This window comes from Mustelus asterias, chromosome 6 (genome assembly GCF_964213995.1).
Source record: "Mustelus asterias chromosome 6, sMusAst1.hap1.1, whole genome shotgun sequence".
Classification (NCBI taxonomy): Eukaryota; Metazoa; Chordata; class Chondrichthyes; order Carcharhiniformes; family Triakidae; genus Mustelus; species Mustelus asterias.
Window position 1 is genome coordinate 134,431,899 of NC_135806.1, and position 18,515 is coordinate 134,450,413.

General features: G+C 45.1%; 1 protein-coding gene across 3 annotated transcripts in view; it reads right to left on the bottom strand.

Moving 5' to 3' along the window:
* Positions 1-18,254, bottom strand: part of clcn3 (chloride channel 3) — a 159,461-nt gene extending 141,207 nt beyond the window's left edge. For all 3 annotated transcript variants that reach the window (XM_078215131.1, XM_078215128.1, XM_078215130.1), the window contains exon 1: positions 18,186-18,254. The gene's annotated coding sequence lies outside the window, so the exon portion shown is untranslated. The remainder of the gene's footprint in view (positions 1-18,185) is intronic.
* Positions 18,255-18,515: the final 261 nt, after the last annotated feature.

Sequence of the window (18,515 nt, forward strand, 5' to 3'; positions counted from 1 at the left end):
AACCTCTTATCCTAGGGATATTCCAATCGATATTTGGGAAATTAAAATCTCCCATCACGACCACTCTGTTATTATCACATCTCTCCAGAATCTGCTTCCCAATCTGCTCCTCCACATCTCTGCTACTATGGGCTGGCCAATAGATAACATGACGTGGAGATGCCGGCGTTGGACTGGGGTAACCTGGTGTTGTTAAACTTCTTACTCTATAGATAACACCCAGTAAAGTTACCGACCCCTTCCTGTTCCTAACCTCCCCACAGAGATTCCGTAGACAATCCTTCCGTGGCATCCATCTTTTCTACAGCTGTGACACTATCCCTGATCAACAGTGCCACTCCCCCACCTCTTTTGCCTCCTTCCCTGTTCCTCCTGAAACATCTGAAACCCGGCACTTGAAGTATCCAGTCCTGACCCTGAGATAACCAAGTCTCTGTAATGGCCACCACATCACACTTCCAAGCAGCGATCCACGCTCTAAGCTCATTAATTTTGTTCACTATACTCCTTGCGTTAAAATAAACACACCTCAACCCTTCGTTCTGAGCACTCCCCTTCCCCTTCACCTGCCTATCCTCCCTCTCACACTGCCGACCAGCCCTTCTTATTTTTACTCTAACCTCCTCTCTCCCAGTCACCACATTTTGATTCCCACCCCCCAACCATTCTAGTTTAAACCGTCCCCAGTAACCTTAGCAAACCTTCCCACCAGAATACTGGTCCCCCTGGGATTTAGGGGAACTTAAACTCAATTAATTGATAAATCTGGAATAACAAGTTCAACTCAGTAAATGATGATCATTTGAAACTAACAGGTTGTTATAAAAACAAGTGTTAGCTTTGCCCTGTTTAATCAAGCCAAAAAAAAACCAAGCCACTATGATCCTGCAATGCTTTTTCTGGTTTTCTATCATTCTGCGATCTTCCCTTTTTGTTGAGCTCTGGCGAAACATTGGGTTTACAGCGGTGGTATTTAATAAGACCAAGAGCCTCGGCCTGATTCAACAACTCTTTAGAAGATCTGTGACGCCAACACTAAGAACCAGAAAACAGGTGGCCCTGTTGATGCTGGTCCAGAATACAAGAAAAACATGGATGAGGGGATTGCCAAACTGCAATGGCTCTATGGGGGAGGAGACCTTGCCAAATTCCCAGATTTCACATATGAGGAACCAAACTTTGATGAAACCAGCAAATGGTTACTAACTTCAGAAAGAAAGGCAGTGTCTGTTCTTCGTTCATGTTTCCTGGGACTGTAAAGCTGTAATTTAATCAATTCCAATGGATTAAAAAAAACATCTGATTCGTTGATATCCTTTAGGGAACGAAATTTGCTGTCCTCACCCAGTCTGGCCAACAAATGAGTACAAACCCATAGCAATGTGATTCAAATGTCCTTTGAAATGCCTAGTAGCCACCCAAGAGAAATTTCAAATACCTATAAAACTGGAGGGACCACCCAGGGTCGACCTAGGCACCAGAAACAAGGCCAAGAGTACAGAATGCTCTCTGGGTGGGGGAACTTCAATGTCCATTAAGAAGAATAGCCCAGTAGCTCCACTACTGACCAAGCTGGACAAGTCCTGGAAGGTCATATCCGCCAGGTTGGAATTGTGGCAGGTAGTGAGGGAACCAAAAATAGGGAAAAAACCCTACATGACCTCGTCAGCCAATTTACTGGTTGACAATTCATCTATCCATAATGGTATTGGTAGGAGTGACCACCTCATTATTCTTGTGGGGGTGACATCCTGCATTCACACTGGGATAGATTCAAAACAGATCTAGCAGCTCAAAAACTAGACATCCATGACACGCTCTGGTCTAACATCAGCAACAGAATTGTATTTGCGGTCTGGAACTTGATGACCTAACATATCTCTCACTCTGTAATAACTTCCAAACCGAGGGATCAACACTGGGTCAATGAAGAGTGCAGGAACACATGCCAGGAGCAGCACATACCTGAAAATTAAATGACACCCTGGTGAAGCTACAACATAGGACTACATGTGTGCGGAGTTAAACGATCCCACAATCAATAGATCAGGTCAAAGCTCTACAATCCTGCCACATGGAGGGTGGCAAATGTTGTGCCTTTGTTTAAAAAGGGCTGCAAGGGAAAGCCTGGGAACTACAGGCCAGTGAGCCTCACATCTGTGGTGGGTAAGTTGTTGGAAGGTATTTTGAGAGACAGGATCTACAGGCATTTAGAGATGCAAGGACTGATTAGGGACAGTCAGCATGGCTTTGTGAATGGAAAATAATGTCTCTCAAATTTGATTGAGTTTTTTGAGGTGGTAACCAAGAAGGTAGATGAGGGAAATGCAGTTGATGTTGTCTACATGGACTTTAGCAAGGCCTTTGACAAGGTATTGCATGGTAGGTTGATGCACAAGGTTAAATCTCACGGGATCCAGGGTGAGGTAGCTAAATGGATATAAAACTGGCTTGATGACAGAAGACAGAGGGTGGTTGTAGAGGGTTGTTTTTCAAACTGGAGACCTGTGACCAGCGGTGTGCCTCAGGGATCAGGGCTGGGTCCACTGTTATTTGTCATTTATATTAATGATTTGGATGAGAATTTAGGAGGCATGGTTAGTAAGTTTGCAAATGACACCAAGATTGGTGACATAGTGGATTGCAACTGGATCTTGATCAATTGGGCCAGTGGGCTGACGAATGGTAGGTGGAGTTTAATTTAAATAAATGCGAGGTGATGCATTTTGGTAGGTTGAACCAGGGCAGGACTTACTCAGTTAATGGTAGGGCGTTGGGGACAGTTACAGAACAAAGAGATCTAGGGGTACATGTTCATGTTCATAGCTCCTTGAAAGTGGAGTCACAGGTGGACAGAGTGGTGAAGAAGGCATTCAGCATGCTTCGTTTCATCGGTCAGAACATTGAATACAGGAGTTGGGACGCCTTGTTGACGTTGTACAAGACATTGGTGAGGCCACACTTGGAATACTGTGTACAGTTCTGTTCACCCCATTATAGAAAGGATATTATTAAACTCGAAAGAGTGCAGAAGAGATTTACTAGGATGCTACTGGGACTTGATGGTTTGAGTTATATGGAGAGGCTGGATAGACTGGGACTTTTTCCCCTGGAGCGTGGAAGGCTGAGGGGTGATCTTATAGAGGTATATAACATAATGAGGGGCATAGATCAGCTAGATAGTCAATATCTTCTCCCAAAGGTAGGGGAGTCTAAAACTAGAGGGCATAGGTTTAAGGGGAGAGGTACAAAAGGGTCCAGAGGGGCAATTTTTTCACAGAAGGTGGTGAGTGTCTGGAATGAACTGCCAGAGGTAGTAATGGAGGCAGGTACAATTTTGTCTCTTAAAAAGTGTTTAGACAATTATATGGGTAAGATGGGTGTAGAGGGATCTGGCCCAAATGTGGGCAATTGGGACGAGCTTAGGCATTTTTAAAAAAAGGGTGGCATGGACAAGTTGGGCTGAAGGGCCTGTTTCTATGATGTAAACCTCGATGACTCTATGACTCTATCCAGCGGTGAATGGTGGTGGACAATTCAACAAATGATCAGAGGGTGAGGCTTCAAAAACATCCCAATCATCAATTGTGGAGGTGCGCAGCACGTCAGTGCAACAGACAAGGCTGAGACATTTGCATCCATCTTCAGCCAGAAGAGCTGGGTGGATTATCCATCTCAGCCTTCTGCTTAGACTCCAGTTTCACAGATGGCAGTCTTCAGCCAATTCAGTTCACCCCATCTGATATCAAGAAATGGCTGAGCATCAAGAATGCTGCAAAGACTATGAGCTCTGATAACATCCCAGTTGCAGCACTGTGGTCTTCTGTTCCAGAGCCAAAGACCCCCCTCGTCAAGCTGTTCCAGCACAGCTGGAATTCGGGCATCGAACCTATAAGGTGGGAAATTGCCCCAGTATGTCCTGTCCACAAAAAGCAGCACAAATCCAATCTGTCCAGTTACTGCTCCAGCAGTCTACTCTCAATCTTCAGTAAAGTGATGGAATGTCATTAACAGTGCTATCAAGTAGCACTTACACAGCAATAACCTACTCACCAATGCTCAGTTTGGGATCCATCAGGGCCATTTGGCTTCAGAAATCATTACAGCCTGCTCAAACATGAACTCAAAAGCTGAGGTGAGAAGAACCTGATGGTGGCATAGTGGTTAGCACTGCTGCCTCACAGTGCCAGGGACCCGGGTTCAATTCTGGCCTTGGGTGACTATCTATTTGGAGTTTGCACGTTCTCCCCGTGTCTGCATGGGTTTCCTTTGGGTGCTCCGGTTTCCTCCCAAGTCCAAGAATGTGCAGGTTAGGTGGATTAACCATGCTAAATTGTCCCTTAATGTCCCAAGATGTGTAGGTTAGGGGGATTAGTGAGGCAAATATGTGGAGTTATGGGAATAGGGCCCGGGTGGGATGTGGTTTTGAAGTCAGTGCACATTCAAAGTGCCAAATGACGTCCTTCTGCAATGTAGGGATTCCATGTTCTAACTGTCCTTGACATCAGCAGGATCTGACAGAGTATGGCAGCAAGAAACCCTATGAAAATTGGAATCAATGGGAATGAGGGGAAAAACTGTCCACTGGTTGGAGTAATATCTTACACAAAAGAAGATGGTTGTGGTTGCTGGAGGCCAATCATATCAGCTCCATGAGTTCCTCAGGGTAGTGTCTTAGGCACAGCCATCTTCAGCTGCTTCAGCAATGATCTTCCATCCAACATATGATTAGAAGTAGGAATGCTTGTTGATGATTGCACAGTGTTCAGTATCAATAACGTCTCCTCAGATACTGAAGCAGCCCACATACCCTATTTCAGCAAAACCTGAACAACATACAGGCTTGGTGTAATATGTGGTGTGAATGTTACTTGCCACTTCAGTGTCAAGAAATGACCATCTGTAACAAGAGAGAATCTAACCCCCTCCTCTTATGTTCAATGGCATTAATATAACTGAATATCCCACCAGCAACAGTTGAACATAAACTTAACTGGACCAACCATATAACTACTGTGGCTGCAAGAGCAGGTGAGAAGCTGGGAGTTTTGTAGTGAAAAGCTCATCTCCTGATCCTCTAAGCCTATCCACCATCTCCAATGTTCAAGTCAAAAGCATGATGCAAGACTCTCCACCTGTCTGGATCAATGTGGTTCCAACAACACTCAAGCTTAACACCATGTAAGCCAAAGCAGCCCACTTGATATGCACCCCACACATCACCTGATACATTTGCTCCCTTCACTCTCAACACACAGTGGCAGCAGTGTGTACCATCTACAAGTTGCACTTCAGCAACTTGTCAAGCCTCCTTCAACTGTTAACCTTCCTAAGGTTAACAGATGCATGGGAGCACCATTGTCTGCAAGTTCCCCTCTAAGCAACTCACCATCCTGACTTGGGGCTACATTATCGTTCCTTCAGTGGTGCTGGGTCAAAATCTTGGGTCTCTCTCTTTCCCCAACAAGGGGAGGCACGGTGGCAGAGTGGTTAGCACTGCTGCCTCACAGCACCAGGGACCCGGGTTTGATTCCTGACGTGGGTCACTGTCTGTGTGGAGTTTGCACATTCTCCCCGCGTCTGCGTGGAATTCTTCCGGGTGCTCCGGTTTCCTCCCACAGTTCAAAGATGTGCGGGTTAGGTGGATTGGCCATGTTAAATTGTCCCTTAGTGTCAGGGGGACGAGATGGGTAAATGCATGGGGTTATGGGGAAAGGGCCTGGGTGGGATTGTGGTCGGTGCAGACTCGATGGATCGAATGGCCTCCTTCTGCACTGTAGGATTCTATAATTCTATGATAACAGTGGATGTATTTGCTTCACACGGACTGCTATGGTTCAAGAAGGCAGCTCACCACCACCGTCTCAATTAGGAACGGGCAATAATTCCATGAAAAATTTGTTCAATGAGAAACAACAGATCAGCAGAAGCAATGGACAACATAGCAACTTGCATTGTTTTCATGGAATTTTCAATTGACGGTTTCATGTTATAAACAATCATTATAAAAACTAACTGAATCAGCTCTGGGAAGAAAACTGAACCCAGACCAACATCTGTAACATAAAACCTACACGTGGAACTTGTCTACCCAAAATGGAAACACGATGTGCTTCTGCTGCACATGTACAATGATATGTAAATAATTAGCGAACTGGAAGCAAGTTGTCAAAAGTGCCTTTCATCCTCATTAAAGTTATATATGAACATACGAATTAGGAGCAGGGGTCGGCCACTTGGCCTTTGAGCCTGCTCCATCATTCAATAAGGTCATGACTGATCTGACTGTAACGTTAACCCCACATTGTTGCCCACTTGTTCAATTAACCTGTCACCCCCTCGTTAATCAAGAATCTATCCAGCTCAGCCTTAAAAATATTCAAAGACTCTGCTTCCACCACCTTTTGAGGAAGAGTTTCAAAGTCTCCTGACCTTCTGAGTTAAAAAGATTTTGCTCATCTGTTTTAAATGGGCAACCTTTATTTTTAAACTGTGACCCCTAATTCTAGTTTGTCCCACAAGAGGAAACAAGCCTATTCTGTCCAAACTTTCCTCACAAGACAACAAACTCATTCCAGGTATTAGTCTAGTAAACCTTCTCTGAACTCCTTCTAACAGATTTCCACCTTTCCTTAAATAAGGAGACCAATACTGTGAACAGCCCTCCAGACGTAGTCTCACCAGTGCCCTGTACATCCAAAGCATAACCTCCCTACTTTTGGAATGAATTTCCCTCACGACAAACAATAAACCATAATAGCCCCAAATCATTCCAGTTTCCAGACAAACTCTAAATTTGTGATTTCCTCAAGTGAAATCAGTTTATCATTTCTACTCGCATCCTCTTCATCTACTTTGTCAAAATACAAGAGAAAACTTTGAAACTCTTCGCCAATTTAAAAGTTTATTTATTAGTGTCACAAGTAGGCTCACATTAACACTGCAATGAAGTTACTGTGAAAATCCCCTCGTCGCCACACTCCGGCGCCTGTTTGAGTACACTGAGGGAGAATTTAGCATGGCCAATGCACCTAAGCAGCATGTCTTTCGGACTCTGGGAGGAAACCGGAGCACCCGGAGGAAACCCACACAGACACGGGGTGAATGTGCAGACTCCGCACAGACAATGACCCAAGACGGGAATTGAACCCGGGTCCCTGGCGCTGTAAGGCAGCAGTGCTAACCACTGTGCCACCGTGCTGCCCTACAATTTCTACAAAACCATGTATTCAACTTCTATACACCATTTCCTCAAAATTGGATAACCATAAAAATATTTCAACACACCCAACTGGAGTCACAAAACACAAATTTCAGTCCCTAAGCCTCCAAACAATGAGCTTCTGATGACAAACGCGATGCGTGAGAAATTGCTGAATGCAAGAAGAAATCAGGTGACGGGTTACTGCAATGCATGTTCATTCTAATCATTTCCTATAGAATGATACTGGCAGGGATCTCAATCCTATCAGCACAAACTGTGGTACCGTTTGCAGAAGAGAAGAAACCAAACACCAATAAATTCCCGGATAGGGGTAAAGAACAGAACGGAAAACTGCACACTTGCCCCTCCAATTCTATCTCATTTTGCTTGTTTAATTGTACGAGCTTCTCTCAAATCTTTGTTAAATTATACATCCGTACCAAGCTAGACCACGTCTGTCAAAACAGAACAAACTGCAGGCCCTGGTTGCTGAATGCACTTCAAGAATATTAATTCTGTAAACAAAGTTTACCAGATCATACAGCAAAGTAATCTGTGATTATTAGTCATGTTGCAGCTTTATAGAACCTTAGTAAAGCCGCACTTGGAATATAGTGTTCAATTCTGGTCGCCACACTACCAGAAGGATGTGGAGGCTTTGGAGTGGGTACAGAAAAGATTTACCAAGATGTTGCCTGGTATGGAGGGCATTAGCTACGAGGAGAGGTTGGAGAAATTTGGTTTGTTCTCACTGGAACGACAGAGACCTAATAGAAGTCTACAACATTGTGAGGGATATGGACAGAGTGGATAGTCAGAAGCTTTTTCCTAGGGTGGAAGAGTCAATTACTAGGGGGCATAGGTTTAAGGTGTGAGGGGCAAGGTTTAAAGGAGATGTATGAGGCAAGTTTCTTTTATACAGAGGGTGGTGGGTGCCTGGAATTCGATGCTGGGGGAGGTAGGGGAAGCAGATACTATAGCGGCTTTTAAGGGGCATCTGGACAAATACATGAACAGGATGAGAATAGAGGGATATGGTCCCCGGAAGAGTAGGAGGTTTTAGTTTAGACGGGCAGCATGATTGGTGCAGGCTTGGAGGGCTGAAGGGCCTGTTCCTGTGCTGTAATTTTCTTTGTTCTTTGATTTCATTGACTTAAGCTGTATTTTGAAGCAACAAAGGCTTTTTAAAAAAGGTAGCTTTAATAACACTGACGAGCTTTCATTCAAAGTATTGCTGGGAAATTCTGGATATGGACCCCCCACCCAAACACTGTTCCTCTGTGACAAGATCAAATTGGATGACAGCGCTTTAAAAAGAAAGTTTTTTTAATCAAGTCATTTAAAAATTAGTCCTTACTCTCTCTTTGTGAAAAATCATGAGTGTATTCACTTAAAGGTTTCGTGGATAAGTATGGTAATAAACTATACAGACCTGGAAGATCTTATATTCAATCCCATGTTTGTGTTGATTTTGATTTGATTTATTATTGTCATATGTCTTGGGATACAGTGAAAATATTGTTTCTTGCGTGCTATACAGGCAAAGCATACCATTCAGAGAGGAAACGAGTGTGCAGAATGTAGTGTTACAGTCATAGCTAGGGTGCAGAGAAAGATCAACTTAATGCAAGGTAAGTTCATTCAAAAAGTCTGATGGCAGCAGGGAAGAAGCTGTTCTTGAGTTGGTTGGTACGTGACCTCTGACTTCTGTATCTTTTTCTCGAAGGAAGTTGGGAGAGAGGATGTCCGGGGTGCGTGGGTCCTAAATTACATTGGCTGCTTTGCCGAGGCAGCGGGAAGTGTAGACAGAATCAGTGGATGGGGAGGCTGGTTTGCATGATGGATTGGGCGACATTCACGACCTTTTGTAGAACTCTGATGTTTAGCAGCAATGTCAGGAAGCACTACGACACACTAAGCACAGTGCAACTTTGAAACTTACTCCTTAGATTCCACTGAGGCTGAACGATTGAAAAATTCTAAATGGAGGTTGATTGAATTTTCTTAAGCAAAAGTATTAAGGGATATGCAGCAAAGGCAGGTAAATGACATAAAGGCACATATCAGCCATGATTTAATTGAACAAATAGAAGAGGCTCAAGGAGTGGTTGGCCTCCTCCTGCTGCTATGTACCATTAATTGTGTCTTTGGAATAATGAGGAAATGTAGGAGCAAAAATTCTCTGAAGGGTCATCCATACTCGAAATGTTGGCTCTATTCTCTCTCCACAGATGTTGTCAGACCTGCTGAGATTCTCTAGCATTTTGTTTTTGCTTCAGATTCTAGCACCTGCAGTATTTTGCTTTTAGCAAAACACTTGGTTACTTTTCAGTTTGCATTCTCTTGCATTCTTGATTGCTGTTGTGCATGTAAGTATGCAAGCGTGGTTAGCAGATAAGGACAGGATCAAACTTGGCTGCATTACTGTTGCACAAACATCTGACTTCTGAAGAATGGTTAGCTGGGTAATATAATTGAGTGGAGGCAGTGGTGTAATGGTAACGTCACTAGTAATCCAGAAGTCCAGGGTAACGTTCTGGGGACATGAGTTCAAATCCCACCACGGCAGCTGGTGGATTTCAAATTCCTTCGTGAATGCAAATTCCTGAAGGCGAAGAATAGCCTCTTTACTTGCTGAATTTATGATGATTGGACTGCCGCTCAGTCTGTAGAAGGGCCAAGGTGGAGAGTTGTTTGTGTCTTATGCCTTCACTCTAATTTTTATAAATACTGTATCTCCTGGCTGTTTTCTCACTTCTCTCTGAAAATATAGACTTTTGCTGGGGCAGATTACTGGAACTAATAGCCCCCTTTTTTGGTCTTTATTCTTTCATGGCATTTGGATATCACCAGCAAGGCCAACATTTGTTGCCCATCCTAATTGCCTTAGGGCAGCACAGTGGCACAGCGGTTAGCACTGCTGCCTCACAGCTCCAGGGACCCAGGTTCAATTCTAGCTTTGGGTGACTGTATGGAGTTTGCACATTCTCCCTGAGTCTATGTGGATTTCCTCCAGTTTCCTCCCACAGTCCAAAGATGTGCAGTTTAGGTGGATTGGCTATGCTAAATTAGTGTGTCCAAATACTTAGTGTGTCCAATACTTTTCACTGCATGTTAATACATGTGACAATAAATCAAATCAAAAGATGTGCAGGTTAGATGGGATTAGCCATGGGAAATCTGTGGGGTTACAAAGGTAGGGCGGGGGAGAGGACCTGGGTAAAGAGGCACAAGTGCATAAAATGTTTGTACTGTGGCTCCAGCAGTGCAGGTTGGCTGCACAGGAGCCATGGTCCATCCTGAAGCTATTTAGCATGGACTACTCTCGCCGTGGTGGTTTAAAGCTTGCAATTCGACAGATGGGGTTTTGACACAGGCCATCGGTCAGTGACTTCCCGTGTTTTCCATTTTTTGATCCAAAATATGTCTCTGCCAGTAGATCTTGCTTGGTGAGGGTGCTTCATATGGGGCGCTAAGATGAAAGGCAGGTCATCATGGAGTGGCAAGTACCGTGCAGCACGATGGTTTCAACCGGCTTGTGGGTTTTCATCACTTGGCGGGTGTGTGGCAGAGCGATGTTTGCAAGGATAAGAAGCCAGGGGATGAATGCTGAGCTGAGAGTTCCAATTATGATAGGTGTTGTTGTTTTCAATTCAGTACCAACAAGATGTGTGTGAGATAACGTTTGCCAGACAGATTCAGTTTGGTAATAAGATCGCGAATTGACAACTGGTCTCAGGAATAGCGCTACAAAACTTTCACTGTCACAAAAACCCATCTGGTTCACTAATGCCCTTTTGGGAAGGAAATCTGCCATCCTTACCTGGTCTGGCCTACATGTGACTCCAGACCCCACAGCAATGTGGTTGACTCTGAACTGCCCTCTGAAATAGCTTAGTGAGCCTTACAGTTCATGGAATCATAGAATCCCTACAGTGCAGAAGAGGCCATTCGGCCCATCGAGTCTGCACCGACTCAGAGTATTTTACCCAGGTCCTCTCCCCCGCCCTATCTTTGTAACCCCACAGATTTCCCATGGCTAATCCCATTTAACTGCACATCTTTTGATTTGATTTATTGTCACATGTATTAACATGCAGTGAAAAGTATTGGACACACTAATTTAGCATGGCCAATCCACCTAAACTGCACATCTTTGGACTGTGGGAGGAAACCGGAGCACCTGGAGGAAATCCACATAGACTCAGGGAGAATGTGCAAACTCCGTACAGTCACCCAAGGCCAGAATTGAACCTGGGTCCCTGGAGCTGTGAGGCAGCAGTGCTAACCGCTGTGCCTAACCGCTGTGCCACCATGCCGCCCGAAGGCAATTAGGATGGGCAACAAATGTTGGCCTTGCTGGTGATATCCAAATGCCATGAAAGAATAAAGACAAAAAATGGGGCTATTAGTTCCAGTAATCTGCCCCAGCAAAAGTCTATATTTTCAGAGAGAAGCGAGAAAACAGCCAGGAGATACAGTATTTATAAAAATTAGAGTGAAGGCAATGGACCTGAATGGGGTCATTTCATTCCAGGATAACAAGAATAATAGAATGGAGTCTTTTAGTTCTAGAATAACAGAGTGGCGCAATTTAGTTCCAGAATAACAAGAATAGAACGGGGTTATTTCATTCAAGAATAACAAGGACAATAGGATTGAGCAAAGTAGTATCTGTTTTAGGTATTTCCATCAATTCTTTGCTCAGCAAATTCTCCAAAAGCACAATGCAACAAGTCACTGCAGTGAAAGCACTCAAACACAAAAGTTGACATTGTAAATGTGGAAAATTTTGAACCAGAGAGGACTTGAACTCAGGAATTCAGGACCGGCACGTTCCTGTAAGGATGATAGATAAGTATGGCAAGTTTTGGGAACCTTGGATAACGAGAGATATTGTGAGACTAGTCAAAGAGAAAAAGGAAGCATTTGTCAAGGGTAGGAGGCTGGGAACACACAAAGCCAATTGTGGAATACAAGGAAAGTAGAAAGAAACTTAAGCGAGGAGTCAGGAGGGCTAAAAAGGGTCACAAAGTCATTGGCCAGCAGGATTAAGGAAATTTCCAAGGCTTTTTATACATATATAAAGAGCAGGAGGGTCGCTCAAGGACAGGGGAGGGAATCTACGCGTGGAGCCATAGGAAAGGGGTGAGGTATTAAATGAGTACTTTGCATCAGTATTCACCAAAGAGAAGGACTTGGTGCTTGATGAGTCTGGGGAAGGGTGTGTCAATAGCTTGGGTCATGTTGAGAACAAAGAGGTGGTATTGGGGCTCTTGAGAAACATTAAGGTAGACAAGTCCGCAGAGCCTGATGGGATATACCCCAGAATACTGAGAGAGGCAATGGAGGAAATTGCTGGGGCCTTGAGAGAAATCTTTGTAAGCTCATTAGCGACAGGGGAGGTCCCAGAGGATTGGAGAATAGTTTAAAGTTTATTTATTAGTCACAAGTAAGCTTACATTCACACTGTAATGAAGTTACTGTAAAAATCCTCTAGTCGCCAAACTTCAGCGCCTGTTCGGGTATACTGAGGGAGAGTTTAACATGACCAATTCATCTAACCTGCACATTTTTGGACTGTGGGAGGAAATCGGAGCATCCGGAGGAAACCCACGCAGACACAGGAAGAACGTGCAAACTCCACACAGACAGTGACCCAAGCCGGGAATCGAACTCGGGTCCCTGGAGCTGTGAGGCAGCAATGTTAACCGCTGTGCCACCGTGCCGCCCACAATAGCCAACGTTGTTCCTTTATTTAAGAAGGGTAGCAAGAATAATCCAAGTAATTACAGGCCGGTGAGCCTTACACCAGTGGTAGGGAAATTATTGGAGAGGATTCTTCGAGACAGGATTTACTCCCTCTTGGAAATAAGTTTTTGATTTGATTTCATTTGATATATTGTCACCTGTATTAGTATACATTGAAAAGTATTGTTTCTTGCACACTATACAGACAAGGAATATCATTCATAGAGAAGGAAACGCGACAGTGCAAACTGTAGTGTTACAGTTATCGCTAGCATGTAGAGAAAGATCAACTTCATGCGAGGTAGGTCCATTCAAAAGTCTGATGGCAACAGGGAAGAAGCTGTTCTTGAGTCAGTTGGTACGTGACCTCAGACTTTTGTATCTTTTTCCCGACAGAAGGTGGTGGAAGAGAGAATGTCTGGGGTACATGGGGTCCTTAATTATGTTGGCTGCTTTTCTGAGGCAGCAGGAAGTGTAGACAGAGTCAATGGATCGGAGGTTGGTTTGCGTGATGGACTGAGCTACATTCACAACCTTTTGTAGTTTCTTGCGGTCTTGGGCAGAGCAGGAGCCATACCAAGCTGTGATACAACCAGAAAGAATGCTTTCTCCAGTGCATTTGTAAAAGTTGGTCATAGCTGACAGGCCAAATTTCCTTAGTCTTCTGAGAAAGTAGAGGCGTTGGTGGGCTTTCTTAACTATAGTGTCAGCATGGGGGACCAGGACAGGTTGTTGGTGATCTGGACACCTAAAATCTTGAAGCTTTCGACCATTTCTACTTTGTCCCCATTGACGTAGACATGGGCATGTTCTCCTTTACGCTTCCTGAAATCGATGACAATCTCCTTCGTTCTGTTGACTTGAGGGAGAGATTATTGCTACCACATCAGTTCACCAGATTCTCTATCTCATTCCTGTACTCCGTCTCGTCATTGTTTGAGATCTGGCCCACTACGGTGGTATCGTCAGCAAACTTGAAAATCAAGATGATGGGGAATTTGGCCACCCACACAGTCATAGGTGTATAAGGAGTATAATAAGGGGCTGAGAACACAGCCTTGTAGGGCACCAGTGTTGAGGATGATTGTGGAGAAGGTGTTGTTGCATATCCTTATTGATTGTAGTCTGTGGGTTAGGAAGTTCAGGATCCAGTCGCAGAGGGAGGAGCCGAGGCCCAGGCCACGGAGTTTGGAGATGAGGTTCATAGGAATAATGGTGTTGAAGGCTGAGCTGGCTTTGTTATCCAGGTGTTCCAGGATTGAGTGCAAGGCCAGGGAGATAGCGTCTGCTGTGGACCTGTTGCAGCAGTTGGCAAACTGTAGTGGATCCAGGCAGTCCGGGAGGCTGGAATCGATTCGTGCCATGACTAGCTTTTCGAAGCACTTCATAATGATGGATGTCAGAGCCATCAGATGATAGTCATTAAGGCACGCTGCTTGGCTCTTCTTTGGTACTGGGATGATGGTTGTCTTCTTGAAGCTGATTGGGACCTTAGATTGTTGTAAAGAGAGGTTGAAGATGTCTGCGATACCCCCGCCAGCTGATCAGCGCAGGGATCTGAATGTTCATCCAGGTACTCCATCCGGGCCAGGCGCTTTCCGTCGGTTGACCTTCGAGATGGCTGCTCTGACATCTGTAATGGTGACTTCAGATACAGATTCATCTGTGACTTCCAGGGTGGAGGGCATGCTCTCGCTGACCTCTTGCTTAAAACGGGTATAGAATTCATTGAGCTCATCTGGGAGAGGGTGGACGTATTAGCAAGAAGCAACATGGTTTTGTGAAGGGGCGGTCCTGTCTCACTAACTTGATCAAGTTTTTCAAGGAAGTGACAGATGATTGATGAGGGTAGGGCAGTGAATGTTGTCTACATGGGCTTCAGTAAGGCCTTTGACAAGGTCCCTTATGGCAGACTGGTACAGAGGTGAAGTCGCACGGGATCAGAGATGAGCTGGCAAGGTGGATACAGAACTGGCTCGATCATAGAAGACAGAGGGTAGCAGTGGAAGGGTGCGTTTCTCAATGGAGGGCTATGACTAGTGGAGTTCCTCCGGGATCAGTGCTGGGACCTTTGCTGTATATAAATGATTTGGAGGAAAATGTAACTGGATTGATTAGTAAGTTTGCGGACGACACAAAGGTTGGTGGTACTGCGGATAGCGATGAGGACCGTCAGGGGATACAGCAGGATATAGATCGATTGGGCGGAGAGATGGCAGACGGAGTTTAATCCGGACAAATGTGAGGTAATGCATTTTGGAAGGTCTAATACAGATGGGAAATATACAATAAATGGCAGAACGCTTACGAGTATTGATAGGCAGAGGGATCTGGGTGTACAGGTATACAGGTCACTGAAAGTGACAACGCAAGTCGAGAAGGTAGTCAAGAAGATATACAGCATGCTTGCCTTCATAGGCCGGGGCATTGAGCTTAAAAATTAGCAAGTCATGTTGCAGCTTTATAGAACCTTAGTTAGGCCGCACTTGGAATATAGTGTTCAATTCTGGTTGCCACACTACCAGAAGGCTTTGGAGAGGGTACAGAAAAGATTTACCAGGATGTTGTCTGGTATGGAGGACATTAGCTATGAGGAGAGGTTGGAGAAACTTGGTTTGTTCTCACTGGAACGACAGAGGTTGAGGGGCGACCTGATAGAAGTCTACAAGATTGTGAGGGGCATGGACAGAGTGGATAGTCAGAAGCTTTTTCCCAGGGTGGAAAAGTCAATTACAAGGGGCCATAGGTTTAAGGTGCGAGGGGCAAGGTTTAAAGGAGATGTACGAGGCAAGTTTTTTTTTACACAAGAGGGTGGTGAGTGCTTGGAATTTGCTGCCAGGGGAGGTAGTGGAAGCAGATACGATAGTGACTTTTATGGGGCGTCTTGACAAATACATGAATAGGATGGGAATAGAGGGATATGGTCCCCGAAAGGGTAGGGGGTTTTAGTTCAGTCGGGCACCATGGTTGGTGAAAGCTTGGAGGGCCGAACGGCCTGTTCCTGTGCTGTAATTTTTTTCGTTCACCAATAAAAAATGTCTCGCACAGAAAACCTGCTTTTCATACTCTCATCTAGACTGGGCTAGGGTCATAGAAGGAGGCCATTTGGCCTAGAGTCTGCACCATCTCTCTCTGACAGAGCATCTTACCAAAGCACTACCCCGCTAATCTGCCTAACCTACATATCTTGGGACATTAAGGGGCAATTTAGCATGGCCAATCTACCCAACCTGCACATCTTTGAACTGTGGGAGGAAACCGCAGCACCCGAAGGAAACCCATTCAGACACTTGGAGAACGTGCAAATTCCACACAGACAGTGACCCAAAGCCAGAATCGAACCCGGGACCCTGGCATTGTGAGGCAGCAGTGCTAACCACTGTACTACCGTGCCACCTGTTAAGTCCTGTTGGACTCTCATCAACATGGTGCACATCTATAATTCAATGTTTTAATCCATTCTTCACTGACATTCAACAGACACTATAAGCAGGCTACATTAGTAATGATCTGAATTTTTTAGGTTAACAATGAAATGAATATTAGATTCACTTTGCTTGTGACTTGTGAAGTTTAGAGGAAGCTTGATAGAATGCAACTCAAATGACTACATCCCCTCCCTCAGACTCCTTTTGGAGTCTGGAGAAAATAATTTTTTTAAAGTTTATTTATTGTTGTCATAAGTAAACTTACATTAACACTGCAATGAAGTTACTGTGAAATTCTCCTAGTTGCCATACTCCGGCACCTGTTCGGGTACACTGAGGAGGAATTTAGCATGGATCGATGCACCTGACCAGCAAGTCTTTCGGACTATGGGAGGAAACCAGAGCACCTGGAGGAAACCCACAGACACGGGGAGAATGTGGAAACTCTGCACAAACAGTGACCCAAGCCGGGAATCGAGCTCGGGTCCCTGGGGCTGTGAGGCTGTGCCACCGAGAAGTAGTTCTGTGCATGGATAAATGCATGGCACAAGAGATCTGATAAAATATGGTTATTTTACAGATCTCCCTCATCTCACATACCCTGCACAGTCAACACTGTTAATCTGCAAACAAAGGATGCAGAACTCAGATACAACATATAAAGGCATTTTTGTTAATGATTAATGCAGCTCAGCTGATGCAACCATTTCCTTTAAATATGAAAGGAAGCTATTGAATTACAACACAGCCCAACACTATTCAAAAGAACTTACAAGAGAACAACATTGTTTTGCTTTCTTAATTTCTGAGATTCTCAGTATGATGATGAAATGCCAAGCTTTGTGGTAAGCACACATTCTCTCCATCAGTTATAACACTCAGCCAGTACAGTATAAAAGTCTGAGGTCACGTACCAACCTCAAGAACAGCTTCTTCGCTGCTGCTATCAGACTTTTGAAGGGACTTACCTTGCATTAAGGTGATCTTTCTCTACACGCTAGCTAGACTGTAACACTACATTCTGCACTCTCTTGTTTCCTTGTCTATGAACGGTATGCTTTGTCTGTATTGCGCGCAAGAAACAATACTTTTCACTGTATGTTAATACATGTAATAAATCAAATAATAAATCAAATCAGACAGTCACAACAACAACTGCTCTGACAAACGGTCATCCAGACTCGAAACGTTGGCTCTATTCTCTCTCGATGTGGAGATGCCGGCGTTGGACTGGGGTAAACACAGGAAGAAGTCTGTTGATATGCACGATCTTCTTGCTGAGGACTTCTTACTCTATTCTCTCTCCACAGATGCTGTCAGATCTGCTGAGATTTTCCAGCACTTTTGTTTCAGATTCCAGCATCCGCAGTGTTTTGCTTTTATATCAATACAGATAGACCCCTGGCTGTGTAGTGCAGTTACAGTTTGCACTCAAGCAGTAGGAGTGAAAGCATTCTGGAATGCAGCTGTATCCTCTGGCAGGGGTGAGGGAGGGAGGGAGGATAATCTCCTTGAGCTGGTGCATTTGTGTGCAAGGATACAACGCCATCCCTGCTTGGTGGGAACTGTTCCCATTGCCACCCACTGCACCCATCCTCCAGCTGCCCCTCCCCCACTCCCCCACTCCCAGCCCAGGCACAGGACCTCAGCCCCCAGCAGCCAGGCGGCTGACACAAAAACACTCAGGACAGAACCAACAACACGTTTCAAATTAAAACAACACCCACAAGAACCATATCAGCAGCCCGACATGCACACCTTCACACTGCAGCCATCCCCATTTTTTTTAACCCTGTACCTACTCTGCATATTATCCTGCCGGCTCCTGTTGTCATGGCACACTGGGCTGATTGACGCTCTGGCATCGCGAGACCAGGCTGGCCCCGCCCCCATGACGGCACTGGCAGGGGAGGATGGGCAAAGCTCCTCCTACCCCCACCCCCACCCATTTCTGGCGAATGCGCAGCCGCGGAAGCGCGCGCAGGCGCAGCAGCCAGGCCAGGGAGGTGGGTGGTTTATGGACCTGTGGGAAGGGGCTTGGTGGCGCGAGGTGTTACCGTTAGCTGGCGCAGGCGCAGCGATTGAGCAGCCGGCTGGTGTGGGTCAGCAGTGGAGTTGGAGTTCCAGAGTCA